Here is a 15,850-nt window from a genome sequence, read left to right on the forward strand (position 1 = left end):
ACAAAATGGGTTAATTCTACCCACCCCCTGAAATTTACTTTGCCCCCTCCCCACCCTTGTACCCCCGAAAAATGCCTGTCGCCGCCACTGCCCCCCCAACATTCCCCCACCTCCCCACCCCACCACTTATATGGTTAATTTGCGTAAGAGATTAGAGAGACTGCTCAGCTGCGCAAGCCCGCTCAGTGTTATATGCTAATTCTCTTCATTGTTTTACCCTACAGGTTAGACACCTTAGGTAAAGGTTTACACCCAGTCGCCTTTGGAACAGCGATTTTATTCAATAAAAGTCAATCAATCGTCGCGATAGCGTAGCGACTGAGTTTAAACCTTTACCTAAGGTGAGTAACCTGTTTCGTAACAAACAATGAAGAGAATTAGCATAACAAGCGGCTTGCGCTCTCTAATCCTTTACGGAAACTAACAATGAAGGCACGGAGTAGCCATGGTTCCGGTGCTATCCTTTATCCAGAACAATCAAATGTACGGTATCTAACAAGGAGAATTAGCATATTAACAAAGGATGTACCTAGTAGCCATGGTACCCGTGATACATAACAATGAAGGTACCGAGTAGTCATGGTTCCGGTCATATCCTTTATCCAGAACAATCAAACGTACGGTAACTAACAAAGGAGAATTAGCATACTAACAAAGGAGGCACATAGTAGCCATGGTACCCGTGATACATAACAATGAAGGCACGGAGTAGTCATGGTTCCGGTCATATCCTTTATCCAGAACAATCAAACGTACGGTAACTAACAAAGGAGAATTAGCATACTAACAAAGGAGGACCTTAGCGGTCATTCACCTAATCCCATAGAAGTGGGTGTGTTTACATGTTCGTTTAATTTCGAAAGTAACTTGCGAGTGTGTCCACACAAGACGTTGGCCTACTTGTAAGTTCACTCCCGGGAGAGGAGAGAGTGGAGGTGAGAGGGAATGAGAGAGACGGGGTGGGTGGGTTGGGGCCATGTGTGGGAGAGAGAAGAAAGGGAGAGAGAGCAGATAAGGAAAGGGGATGGACTGGGAGAGGAGGAAGAGTTAATGTCACGGGAGGGAAGGGGACTCTAGCATTGTACTTGGTATAACTTCAATCAAGGCAGATCAGCCTTTCCACACACACACACACCTAGAGGGAAAGGTGTGGGTGTGTGTGTGTGTGTGTGAGTGGGGGTGAGAGGGAGTGAGAGAGACAGGGTGGGTGGGTTGGGGCCATATGTGGGAGAGAGAAGAAAGGGAGAGAGAGAGCATTATGATGAGAGAGATAGAGAGGGCGCCTGACTACTCCAAAGGCCAGTATAATCTCAGCCCTATATCATCCCTTCTGTTTTTATTTAGTACAATAGAAATTGAGATAAAAAAAATACCTAATTTAAACAAATACATATAGGCGGCGCCGCGGGGGGGGGGGGGCATGGGAGAAAATTAGTTGATTTAGCCCCCTCCCTATGCCCCCGAAAAAAAATCCTGGCCCGCCATTGTTTATGACATAGTACACACAAAATTATGCAAATGTAAACTTGTGGCGCCAATTTTGAGCAAAAGTTGTCTACCCCACCCCAGACATTCACTTTGCCCCTATCCCCGAAAGAGAAATTCATGCCGCCCCCCTACCCCCCACCTCTTCTTGAGAGGAGCCTGAGAGAGGGTGAGATATTAGGCCTACTATTATATATGTATCGATGCACAAACCACAAACCCTCTCATTGTTATGTGTATATACTTTGGATTCGATTTCAAGTGGGATTTATTGATTGATATCAGCACGCTCTTCGTGGTGTGTCACGCATATTGAGTACTTCAAATCATACAGCTGATTGACTTTTAACCGTAAGTCTATTCATCAAAATCTACGGTGCATATGCATACGGGAGCCGCAACAACGCTATTGAATGGACTGCACTGCGCCATGATTACGTGCACCGGTTCAAATCCTTTGTTTGGAGCCAATCAATAATTTCACGTACAGCCTCTATGCAAATTAGAGTTTACACACGCTGCAGCTGGGGTAATCGACCGAAGCTGGTTGCCGTTAGTGATCGAATGCATGAGCTTATTTGCTTTACTGAATCGATTTACTGGATTAATTTCCTGTTAACTGGGTTTAATGCCACAAAGGTCGAATCGCCTTTGCCATGGACCATGACTGCATCATGGCTCACTTCGTAAAAAACGTAAATACCACATTATTGCCGAACGTTTCAAAAAGGCTTTTTAAAATTATGTCTGGGTACGTTAAAGTAACGCAATTTTACCATATTTTGGTCCAAAAAGGAAGATGCGCAAGGCATCATTGCTTTATTTTTCTTCTTTAAGGGTTTTTAGGAGGACCTCTCCCAATAGAACCATTCGGATATGTGTCCCCTCCGTTCCCCCTAACCTCGCTACCCCGAAGATGCGCTTCTTTACATCTGCATCGTCTTAACGGTCGATTAAGTATAAAAATATAACTGCCAGAGGAACTTTGAAAAAACGCTCAATCAAATACCATCGCCTAGTCGTAAATCATGCGTTTTAAGACTATGTGTGGCGTTTCAGTGACCATGTAATAGCCAGTCCTATGATTGAAAAAGAAATTGACTGGTTTAGTGATGTGTAATGCGTCAAACGCTAATACTTATGCAATCATAATAGTATGTACATTATTTACCGCGACTACTAAGACAAGAAGATGATGCAAAAGAGGTGCCTGGTTGTAATTTAAAGGATCTACACAACTTTTATGTATCGTGATGAATGCGAGTGAAGATATATCCCAATCCATTTGGGCGATTAATATAGGTGTACAATATATTTTGACATCAATCCAGTCTCTTATAGTAACTGCTACACTTTTAGGAAACGCGGGAACAATTGCTGCGTTTTACAAAGTTCGTGGTCTACGTGAAAAACCAAGCGATCTCTTTATCTTGAGTCTATCGTGTGCCGATCTCATAATGGGGTGTTTGATTTCTTTCACCGTTCCTACATATGCTCTCGGATATTGGGTGTGGGGCAAAACAACGTGTCAACTATTTTTTGCCTTGGCTAATATCGCTGTTACTGCTGGAATCTTGAATACGCTAATGATATGTTGGGATCGATATTTACTCATATCTAAAGAGTATCCTAAATATGTGAAGACGCAATCAAAACACCGGGTTATTGGTATAATAACAGTAGTTTGGGTTTACTCATTAATCAATGGATTTATAGAGTGGATGGTCTGGGATGTTGTTAAGGTTCCTGAAATAGTGCATGACTATGATTTCACTCGGGAATGTAGATCTCCACCGAAACACAACTTTGTTTTTCAAACGCAAGCATTTACTCGTAATATTTTCCTACCTTTGCTGGGAATTGAAGGACTAAGCGTTGCATTTGTTGTGCTTTTACGGCGTAAATTGCACAAACGGATGCAAGTAACAGATCTTAATTATTCCAATACTCGAAGTCAACAGTCGCAAGAAAGCAGTAACCGGTCGGTTGGATCGTCGACGGTAAGTCGCTCTAATGTTACACGTTCGTCGACGAACACATCAGGTGGTTCAACAATTGGACATAGGAATTTCGGAGCTGATTCTACAAATATGCTAGTAAATACAAGAAATGCTGAACATACATCTTCAAATCCTAAGAACAGATATGTGAAAGCAGCCATTACCTTAGCGGCTCTCGTAATAGCTTTGAATTTATGCTTGCTACCGTTTATCTTGTACATACTCTATGTAAGCTTAGTTTGTCCTATATGTAGCAATAGACTTATTCGTGATATTTTGTCTAATATCGTCATTCCATTAAATTCGTGTATTAATCCTATCTTATATGCAGTCACCATGAGTAAAATAAAACGATTTTATAAGAGACTTTTTGGTTTAAACGGTTAGTTGCAACGATAGTTACTCAATCAGTGGCAAGAGGATCATTTCAAATTTTTTAATTACAAGGTTGCTCTTAACCCATGAATTATGGAAAACGTTTTGGTCTCATAACTGCTAAACTGCTGTTAGTCTAAGGTGTATAAAAGATAAACCAGACGAGTCAAACTGTGACGTCAGATTAATGTAAAAAATGCACACTGTTGGAAAAATCATTTTTCCGGGTTCACTTTAGTAATTGTAAGATATTCAAATAATACACCTTTAGATTAAAAGATCTTGCTGTTCTAGGGTATTCCCCTTCTGTGTGTCTATAATTATGTACATGTAAGATGCTGCCTTTGCCTCAGAATGTGAGCCTCCTTTTGTGGAATCTTAGTACAAGGAACAACAAATCACAGTGATGAATATATTGAGTAGTGGATATATAAATATTGGCCATACATTATGACACGATATTGGATAGGCAAAAGACAAAATCCTATCTTTTATTCTCATTCTTATTCAGTTTAATATAATTTTCTATCAAAAAATGCCTTTTTTTTCAGAAAAAGTAAAGTTACTTTTGTCCGGACATCCCCGTTGTTTTAAATGAACGAAACCGTCACGACCATCTAAGCCGCCGAACCGCGTTCTTAATTATCGCACGTGTATTACGCGAACGCATTATCGCGCGATCATTGAGGATCTACAAGCGTGGCGCCGTTGCGTGTTGGCGCGCTTACTGTCTTATATGACTATCCACTATCGTGCCATAATAGCTCATAATGTATAGGTGAAAACCAATCAAATTGCGTGTATTCTTGACAAGACGCGCCAACTGAATACCCCGTAAAGGAATAAGAATTTTGAGTATATAGGCATATGGTATACTAAGTTGCTTTGTCATGCATTTGTCTCCTAACAGGTTTCGTTCCTAAATTGTTTGTGATTGATCCGCATGCAGTCTAGTCCTGAGCTAACATGATTACCATCCCCACCGTTTACCAACCGGTCCAATTTATTAACCGCTGACGTTTGCTCAAAAACTAGCAGGTAACCACGCGAAGCTTGGGTATCACGCAAGTTAAAAATGTTTTGACCAAATAATGTTTGATGTGTCAACTGTTAAAAATATGTACAGATAACAACCTTATCGTGTATTCGATTGAACACTTAATTTAAATTCTTTTTATTTTAACGACGCTTTTTAACATCGCACTTTTAAATGTCCAATATTACTATTCAAACTATAAGTCAATAGCGTCATCAATGTAATGCCCCTAAGGCTTTCACGTGTGTAAGTTAAGTCAATTTTGAAAAGATATACTAACTATAGAATATTGTGAATACTTATTTGCATCTTCTCATATTTTACCCATTGTTATATAACTATGAAAATAATTAAAATACATTATGAACTATTAATTGGTTATTTGTGTTATTGTGTACCATACAACAACAGTGAACATTTCAACACTCATCATTATTGTTTGAGAGATGGAATAGCTAAATAAAGAAATTTTACAGATTTCCTTGCGCTTGTTGACATTGATGAGAACATAATTTGTCTTTCTATTCTATTCTATTATTGCGTGTTTTAACTATTGAACAATAAAAAGGTCATCAAGGTTTAACAAGATGAAAGTACTGTTTAAAACAACAACAAGACAATGCTTTGAAACGGTCGAGTAGGGTCAGGTGAACTTCATTGTTAATGTTGATTGTTTGCAAATGGAGGGCCCAAAAAGTACTTTAAAAGTACATGTTCATATAATATGAACAGAGGATGATTTAATGAAGCCCCATCATGCACTGTAAAAGTGTTATCACTCGAGTTTCAACTGCCACATTACTTTTCAAATCCCATTGAATTCTGTGCAAAAGATGTTGTTTTAGAATTGTGGGTGTGTCATTTTTACTTGGTCGATTTCAGAATAAAAGTGATGTATGCATAAATGATAATTCACACCTGTAAATAACATAAAATGTGAAATCGACCAGCATTTTGAATGTGTTTTTATTGTAAATATGTCTGTCCAAATTCAAATTTAACCATGCACGTCTATGCAGTGGGCGAGCAGTGGTGTCATGTTCACTCACACAGCTATGCTAACCTCAAGTGGAATGTTGGGTAGTACTTAAATCATCCTCTGGGATATGAACAAGCATCAAAGACTTGAGCTGAATGTGAAAAGCATTTCCATTTAATTGAATTAGATTGATATTTGAATTACAATAAATTGCTTTCTTTGTTTGGTATAAATTTTTAAAGCATTGTGATAACATTGGAATTCATTGTAAACTTAAAGTTGAACATGTTTATTTGAAAAACGAAAACGGAAAGAACAGAAAAACACAGTTTTTCTTTCAGTTAATATGGTAAATCAGCGAAAGTCGCTATGCATCCAGTTGATCAAAAACGATTCTGTTTTGTCAACCATATTGTGCATCCATGGTGCCTACAAATCAATAGATCCTGCTACTATAGTTCCAGATACTATAGCTCCAATTTGTTTGGCTGTAAAAATATTATCCTCTTTTAATGCCAAATGAAACATAGCTAAATCATAATCCTTTTGTTAGTTAGCAATTAAGATTAATCTTTAATATTTGTGCAATTTGAGGGCAAATGTAAAACAAAGAAAACCAACGATTGCAATTACAAAATTCAAAACTTGGCACAATTGACTAAAGTTGAATGCATAACCTGTACAAGTCTTTGGGTTTGATTGTCACAGCATACGACAAACACCCTAAAAACGCACGTTTTTTTACACTTATTTCAAACTATTAAAATTGGACTTCTATTACCAGTTAAATTTAATTATTAGGATTTAGCTATTTTTTATTGGCAAAGCAGAATAATATTATTGTAATTCATGTGACTTCTGTATTATATGCCGTCACTTATGTATCCAATTAATGAACACATCCTTGCGGTCATAAGGGATTCCTAGATGTTCGAAATTGACCCTCGCTTTGGTGGAAGGTCATGATTCCTGTACATAGTTATCAAAACAGGGTTCTTTAAAGCACTACATTGGAGAAAATATCAAACTTACTCAGCGGCGTAGCCAGCAAAGACAAATTCCATGTCCAAAAACGATTTGAAAAAGGTTAACAGCGTGGTCCAAAAGAACTTTACTTAATTTCAAAGGTTTATTTATCGGAGCTTGTAACTGCTACTCACAATATTGTTACACAGTCAAAATATGGTGAAAAAGTGAAAGAAAAAGAAGCTAAATTAACAAAATGGTACTAGTTTTTTATGTAAGAGGGTCCAAATCACTTTGTCCACGTGCAATTACCATCAGTATTGCGTTAGGCATACATATCATCAGAGATGATCAATCTCATCTTCTTATTACGTCACTTCGACAGCGAATAGTTCCACGCTTTGTATGCGTTTTGCCGTGCCAAAAAACTATTTGTTAATAATTAATTTTTAAGTGACGTAATAATCGGATAACTATCATAGTAATAGTTGAAAACAATTTTTGATATACCGCGCCGCACTAGTACGTTGACGCGGTACCTCTGCATTGAACCATATCATGCTGAACACTCGCACCTGTAAGATTAGTATCTTTGAAAAGAGTGATATTGTATTCAATCTATGATTGCAGACATGCACAGGTGATGAGTGCAACTTGCTTGTAGTGCAACGCGATATATTCAAATATTGTTTTGAGTCAACTATTCCAGATTAGTGGCTTTCCCAATGTCTACTGTTGGGGCTGGGCGGTGACGACGAAGCGATTTATATCCCTGACGTTTTTCAAAACGACTTATCAGGCTAAAGCGTAGATCCCTCCTTTGCGTTCATTTTAGTGATACATTTTTACCCCAGCCCCTACGCGGGGGTAGGAACGTATTTAGTTTGGCAATTTATCTGGGGTATAACGGGATTTACACGGAGTCAACTATTCCAGATTAATGTATTAAATCCATACACCCATTATGCAAGACATGACTTGAATCTTCCACACAGGGAGTGTATATGTAAAATAGAGTCATCCATTCAGGTAGGCCCATTTGAAATTCAAAGATTAAGGTCATGTCTTCCGGAGGGGGTGCATGGATTTCAACTTGAATATACCATTTTGTGGTTAGTTTACTAGTATTTAGATCACAGGAAATTATGCTTTCCCATGATGCATTTATGAAAATACACACTAAGGCTAAAAATGGTAAATGCTATATAGTTCCTACTGATGGTGAAATAATTGTGAATACTTGTGCGGGGGATTTTGAAATATGTCCGATTGAGCTAAGGTCAAAAGTCAAATGTTAAAAGTTGTTCTGATGGGGTTGTAACTCGGGGAAAACAATCCCCGGCACTTGGGGAGTATGAAACTGCAAAGGTCATCTGAGGTCTAGTAAAATTTAAAGTTGCTCCGATTGGGCTTTAACTCGGGAAAAATGATCCCTGAAACATCTGGAGTATCACACCAAAAAAGGTCATCTCAGGTTAAATGTCAGGTTAAGTTGCTTCGATTGAGCTGCAACTCCGGGAAAATGATCTCTGACACTTCAGAAGTATGACAATGCAAAGGTCATCCGAGGTCAAATTTAATGTTGCTCCGATCGAGCTTTAACTTGCAGAGAATGATTCCTGATACTTCAGGAGTATGAAAGCGAGGTCATCCGAGGTCACAGGCCATGTCAAATTTTTGGGCGAGAAATGCGCAGCATTTCTCGCGCTATTGCGATGGGTTTTGGCCTACTTATTCCTCACAGCGTTGCAGAAAATAATCGTGCTGTCTATGTAATCAGGAAACTACAGAGGCGATAGTGTACATTTAAATTTGTCATTACTACTTCATGTTGATATACAAACAGTGCTATAAAGTTGTTTTACCAAGGAATGTGTTTGTATTAAATGAAATAATTGTTTTACAACTTGGATGAACTAGAATTACTTTTATGCAAATCCGAAAATTGCAACATATATTTTCATTTCTTTAAGATTGAGCGGTATTGCCAGATTTTACATACAGTTGGGCTACATTAATAGCCTCATTATAGTTTTATTAACACTGACAAAATACTTACTTGTATGTGCTTGCTGTTCTACTATAGCGTATAAAATCTGTTAATGATACTATAACCACACAGTCAATTAAGTTATGTCAACATGTCCTTTTTTGAGATCGTATGCAAACACTGAACAATGACATCTCATTTACATAATAATGAACTCATGTCTGTGGGCCCATTTTAGTCGCCATTATCTTATTTACATAATGGTTTTGACCTCGAGTCATGAGTGGTGATTCATTGTTTAATTGCCATACTCCTCTAAATATTAAACGGTAAAGTCCTAAGGTAAAGGGCTATTTTGTTGTGTAGTCCAACAAAGATGGGTTACTAAAAAGTATTCATAACCTCATTAATAAACGCGATGCGTGCGATCCAATCATATTTTATTATTTGTGAAAACGCGAACGCAAATCGAGGTCATTAATATCTCACAATTGACCGCAAAATGCGTAATTGTTCCAATGTCGCACACAATTGACTTCTGCGTTCGCCGTATTGTGCGTCCAACGAACTGCGCGCGCGCTGGCTGCCGTATTTGGATTGCGCGCTACCATATTTGCACAGATTCTGATACGCACTTTTGTTAATGGTCGTTTTGTTTTAGCCTGATCGATTTTGGGAATGGGAAGATGTAAAAATTGTTTATTTTTACAAACTTTTGAGGAACATTTTGTGTTATTTTGTAAAGTTAAAAGATCAAAGTGACGGTTATGAATGAGGTTAAAATAACTTTGCATCGGTTATATGGAGGGCATTGTGAAAAATCTAAACATTTTGCTTTGGACCTCGGAATATCCCTCGGGGCTGCGCCCCTCGGGATATTCCTCGGTTCCAAAGGCAAAATGTTTAGATTTTTCACAGTGCCCTCCAAATAACCCACTCTGCAAATAACCAATGCGCAGTTATTAACCTCTAAGCCTGTACCGTACAGTCCTATGGTGTAGGGTTTTTATTTTTTTATTTTGTTGTCCTAATTTGATTGCTCTCCTTGGTCTCTTCGTCATTTATATAACTTCCAACACAAATCTTCTTAGGGACGCACCATTAGATTCTCAGGGTGGGGGTAGGAAGTTTTTCACACAAAAAAATCACCCACTACATGAACAACCTTTTTTCCACTAACTCTAAAAAAAAACCTTCCCCACCTAACTGTGTATAAATGCATGATATTTAAAAAACAACTTGACACCTTCGGCGGTGAAAAAAGGCTTTCCCCGACCCCAACTTCCTACCCCCCCCCCCAGTATCAAATGGTGCGTCCCTTAATTTAATTCTTTTAATCAACATTTCACTCTGCTAATGATGACAAGTGAAAATCGAAGTAATACTGCATTAGGCCAAATAAAACTAGAGTCAATAGATTCTGAGTACAAGCCGCCGGCAGTAAATATAACATTTCAAAATTTGACCTTTGACCCCTAAACTTTGACCGTCACCCCCCGGGCCGTCACCATTGACTTTTTGTTTTGTCTCACTAAGGTCTATCATATGCAGCACTCAGATTTGCCATACCTGGTAGTTTCAAATTTTACACATTTTGACCTTTTGACCCCAAAGTAAGCATTGTACAAAGAGGTCACCATTGACTTTTTTCTTTTGTCTCACTAAGGTCTATCATATGCAGCACTCAGATTTGCCATACCTCGTTGTTTCAAATTATACACATTTTGACCTTTTGGCCCCAAAGTAAACACTGTACAAAGATGTCACCATTGACTTTTTGTTTTGTCTCACTAAGGTCTATCATATACAGCACTCGGATTTGCCATACCTCGTTGTTTGAAATTTTACACATTTTGACCTTTTGACCCCAAAGTAAACATTGTACAAAGAGGTCACCATTGCCGTTTTGTTTTGTCTTACTAAAGTCTATCATATGCAACACTAAGATTTGGCATATCATGTTGTTCAAATTTAGTTTGTATTGCATACGGGGTCAAAGGTCAAGCAATGGTCAAGCTGTGAACACCCTGAATACCCATGCCACTAGTGACCAACATGTATTAATTAGAGCTTTGGCGCATCTTGTTTGTAGAAGAAGAGGCAGATTGCCAGAAAGAAAGAAAGAAACAAGCCGACTCTTGAACTTTGACCCCTATAACTTGACCCCTGGGTCACAGATGGGGTCAACTGCTCGTGCATTGTGCTTAGGATGTCATAAATTTTTTTAAATTTTTGATTGACCTTTTGACCCCCTTAGTGACCTTTGACCTCAATGAAAAAAAAAACCTTATGTACACCAACAAAATGCATTGTTCCAATTTTAATTAAAAAATTCTACTATGTTTAGTTGTTGAGATAAAAATTCTTAAAGTTATTTAACTAAAAACAGAAAGTGACCCCTTAATGACCTTTGACCCCCCAAAATAAAAATACCATGCATACATCAGGGAACACTGATTCATGTGTGATGGTTATATTATTCTGGTCTGTTTATCTTTTAAATTTTTGATAATTTTGGTTTTTGACCGGAAGTAACCCCTTAATGACATTTAACCCCAAAACTGTAGACATCCTAAAGACCCTGGCTAATAGCAATGCATGTGTATTAATGGCGACTCTCTGCTATGTAATTTGTACAGACAGTGATTTTTTGAATATTTTTTACAAATTTTTCAGATTTTGACCGGAAATGACCCCTTAATGACCATTGACCTCAATTCTTTTTAGGAAGTTTTAAGCACTGCCACATGTTGATTCATATGCATGAGTCACATGATCATTGCATGTAATTTGTGGAAGGAGTAGCATTTTTTGTGAAATCAACATTTTTGGCCATAAGGTCAAGGTCAAAGGTCACAGTCAGGTCAAAGTAAAATGTAAGGTTTGGCCTAGTCCAGTGGTCATTTGGCTCAAGTATGGTTGAAATCTGTCGAAGCATAAGAGAGCTAGGGCGAAACGTGGCAAGTCACGCAAAATGTCACGAGGTTGCCAGAGGAAAGAAAGAAAGAAGAAGAACTAGTGGCAAATGGTGGTCATAGACCACAAACCTAGCTGGGGTATGTTGGTTTTTGGAGGTATCTGACCCCTGCAAAATGTTCCAAAAATGTTCCCCTGGTTATGAGATTTGTTGTCACTAAGTTTGAGTCCCATACTTCTTACAGATGTCCAGGAAATGCAATTTTAAGATTTGACCCCAGATGACCTTTGACCTGACCCCTGCAAAATGTTCAAAATATTTTCTTCTGGTCATCAAGTTTGTTGTCACCGAGTTTGAGCACTGTATTCCTTACAGATGTCCAGAATATACTTTTCTAAGATTTGACCTCTGTGTGACCTTTGACCTGACCCCTGCAAAATGTTCCCCTGGTCATGAGATTTGCTGTCACTGAGTTTGAGCCACATACCCCTTGCATATATCCAGAAAATGAAATTATAAGATTTGACCCCAGGTAATCTTCAACCTGACCCCTGCAAAGTGTTCCAAAATGTTCCCCAGATCATTAAGTTTGTTGTCACTAAGTTTGAGCCCTGTACCCTTACAGATGTCCAGGAAATGCATTTCTAAAATTTGACCTCTACATGACCTTTGACCTGACCCCTGCAAAATGTTCCCTGGTCATGAGATTTATTGTCACCGAGTTTGAGCTCCATACCCCTTACAGATGTCCAGATAATGCAATTGTAAGATTTTACCCCCTTAATGACCTTTGACCCCAATTCTGTATGCAAGTTGTAGGCGTGTGGTATAGCCGATGCATATATGCAAATGACATCATTGTACTATATAATATGTGGCAGAAGAAGCATTTTGAAGATATTTGGTTAAATACCGGAAATGCCCCCTGAATGACCTTTGACGCCAATTCTGTTTAGACACTATGGGCACTGGATATAGCCAATACATATGTGCAAGTTACGTAATTGTAGGGTGTAACATGTAGGAGGAGAAGCATTTTGAAATTTATTGCCAGAAAGAAGAAGAAGCAAGAAAGAAGAAAGATCGGGTAGTAAAACAGTACCTAGCTCGGGGGGTTGAAAACCCCCCAGCTAGGTAATTGGAAGAAGACAGTACAAGCCGACGTTCGTCGTCGGCTTGTAAGAAGAAGAATTGAAGAAGATAGTACAAGCCGACGTTCGTCGTCGGCTTGTAAGAAGAATTGGAAGAAGACAGTACAAGCCGACGTTCGTCGTCGGCTTGTAAAAATAAACATGTTTCACGTTCCCTCCCGCTTCCTTTTTGGAGGTTTCTTCAATTATATTTTATATTTTGAAATTCAGTTATAAGTCTAGGATGTTGAGATACTTTCTATAGCCTTCCCAATATACAAGAAACAATTTGGAAGGTTTTGAGATCATTAGAGGGGCCTACCCTTAGAACAACAAATAAAAAGAGGCCTCCTCCTTTTTGTAGGCATTATTGTGCACGCTAAAATAGCTCTATACAAAATAAAAAGGCCCCTCCTCAGTCCTCTTTTTTTCAAAAACCAGGACGTGAAACATGTTTTTTTAATTTTACTTTGACTTATCAATATGGAACTACACCTTTATCTTGACAATTAATTTGCTTGCCCTATTCTTATTCATGTCCAAAAGACATTTTTGCAAAAAATTATCTGTAGTAGAAAATGGGCTAACTGGAAGCATTTAACCTGCTATGGAACTGACACTCCCGAATCCGACAATGAATACCAAAGAAACCAATTTGAAAACAGGCAGTGACAATTTGAGGAAGCTACCATTTACAGAACCGAAGTATAAAAGCGGAGGTAGAACTTATGAAATGACTCTCGTGAATAAGTCCCAAGAGATCCCACTCCACAAATTATTTTATTGTATTTTTAACATCAAAACATTGAAACAAATCTACAAATAAAAAAGCTTTGGTCCTATAAATGAACCACACGTATTCCAATAATTGGTTGTTTATGTTGCATTGCACCAAAGTAAATTTTATTGTAACATCCCAGCAAACACAAACACGTTTTTAAAACGTTTTAAATAAGTTATATTTTGGCTTTTGGTTAAGGTAAAAACGTTTTAATAACATTACAATGGCGGGTTATATAAAGGTCATGAAAACGTTTTAAAACGTTTTGTATGAAAACACACTACAGCAATATTTCTAAAATGTTTTCAAAAATGTTATTGTAAACTATTTTTGCAAACGTTTTTGCCAAATATTTTGCCAACACGTAAATAATATTATGTTAAAATATTTGCCACCAGCAGACACAGAAATGTTCTTAAATTGTTTTCTTCAAAACGTTTTAATAACATTTAAATGTCGGGTTAAATAAAGGCCATAAAAACGTTTTTAAAACGTTATTGCAAATATTTTGGGCAAACATTTTTCGCAAAATATTTTTTCAACCCCAAAATAACATCCTGTTTAGAATGTTTTGTATCATGTTTTCAAAAATGTTTTTGGAATGTTATTAAAACGTTTTTATTCCCTTTATATAACCCGACATTTAAACGTTTTCTGTAAAACATTTTGTGTTTGTTGGGCAGTAGATTATCAAAAAATATTTTTCAATGTAATGAAAACGTTTTATACCCTTTATATAACCCGACATTTAAACGTTTTCTGACAACATTTTATAACCTTTTCCGAATGATGTCGAAAACGTTTTGTGTTTGCTGGGATACGACAACAATGAACATCTCAAATGGGGGTTGCTCTAATGAAGCAATTTGACTAGTACTTATTGACATTGATCAGAACATTTTTGTCTATTACATTCTTCTCTTGTGTAATTTAACTATTAAGTACCGTTAGGATTCAATGGTATTTTCCTTACAGAATCCGATCCCTCCTATAGATGTATATGCTTACGAACTCAAATTATTTTATCTGATTTACACATTTATCAAATAGCTCAAGTTACTTTCCTTCTGTAGATGTACTAGTACATGGTTATCACAGCGAACACCGTCATCATCCCTATAACTTCGTGTTAGAAATTACCGCGATAGTAGATTGAATCAACTAGTTCTTCAACAGCCACATCTAGCGATTCTGTTGCGGCCGTGTTTAACATGTTTATTTTTGTATGTAGGTGTGTATGTATGTAAGCAACTGGAAAAATCTTGAATCACAGGGAAGACTTGCGGACCTCGAGAAAGCAGATTATGCATGTTCGATGGAGCATTTAAAGAATGGTGATTTAAGTGTCGACCTGATTAAGTTTATCACCAAAGCTAGACTCCAAATCGCTGAATCAAATTCATTGCTCCATGTAATGTTTCCTCAGGTTAGCAAGTCGTGCCCTCTTTGCAGAAATCCATATGATACAATTTCACATGTAGAAAACGGCTGCATGCAATTTCGTTACAATTACATTTCAAGACATAACCGGATCATGAATATCCTTGAAAAGGAAATTAAAAAATACAACAGGTGTGATATCTACCGTGAAAAGATCATCTCAGGTGCCCTGATCACGAATGACGATGATGAAATTGAATTCGCAAACATCTTTCAGGACATTCAAGCAAGAAAACCAGACCTATTTCTCATTGATCACGAAAACATGAAGTGTTTCATCTTGGAAGTAACTTGTCCTTTCGATGCTTTCATTGAGGAAAGTTACAACACAAAGTTCCAAAAGTATACTCCTCTTTGTAACTTGCTCACATTGTGCGGATTTGATTGCAAAATCCTTGTCTTCGTGATTGGGTCACTCGGCCATATTCATCACCGTTTCCGAAGTGGGTTGAAGAAACTTGGCTTCCCCAAACGTGTTGCCAAGGCTGTTGCCAAGTATGCTTCTGTCAGTTCCATGATTGGAACCAACATCATTTGGAGACTGCGATACAGGCTCACCAAAATCAATTAATTCTTCCTGTTCAATTTCATGTTGTTTGTAATTTATTCATGTAATGATTTATAATGCCGCTTTGGTGGCCCAAATGTATTTGTTCATTATTGAATAAAAAAATTCGTATATATGTAATAATATAAAAATATAAAAATTAGGTATTTATTGCAACGAACCCTTTTTAAAATTCGGACTATA

This window comes from Amphiura filiformis, chromosome 8 (assembly GCF_039555335.1).
Source record: "Amphiura filiformis chromosome 8, Afil_fr2py, whole genome shotgun sequence".
Lineage (NCBI taxonomy): Eukaryota > Metazoa > Echinodermata > Ophiuroidea > Amphilepidida > Amphiuridae > Amphiura > Amphiura filiformis.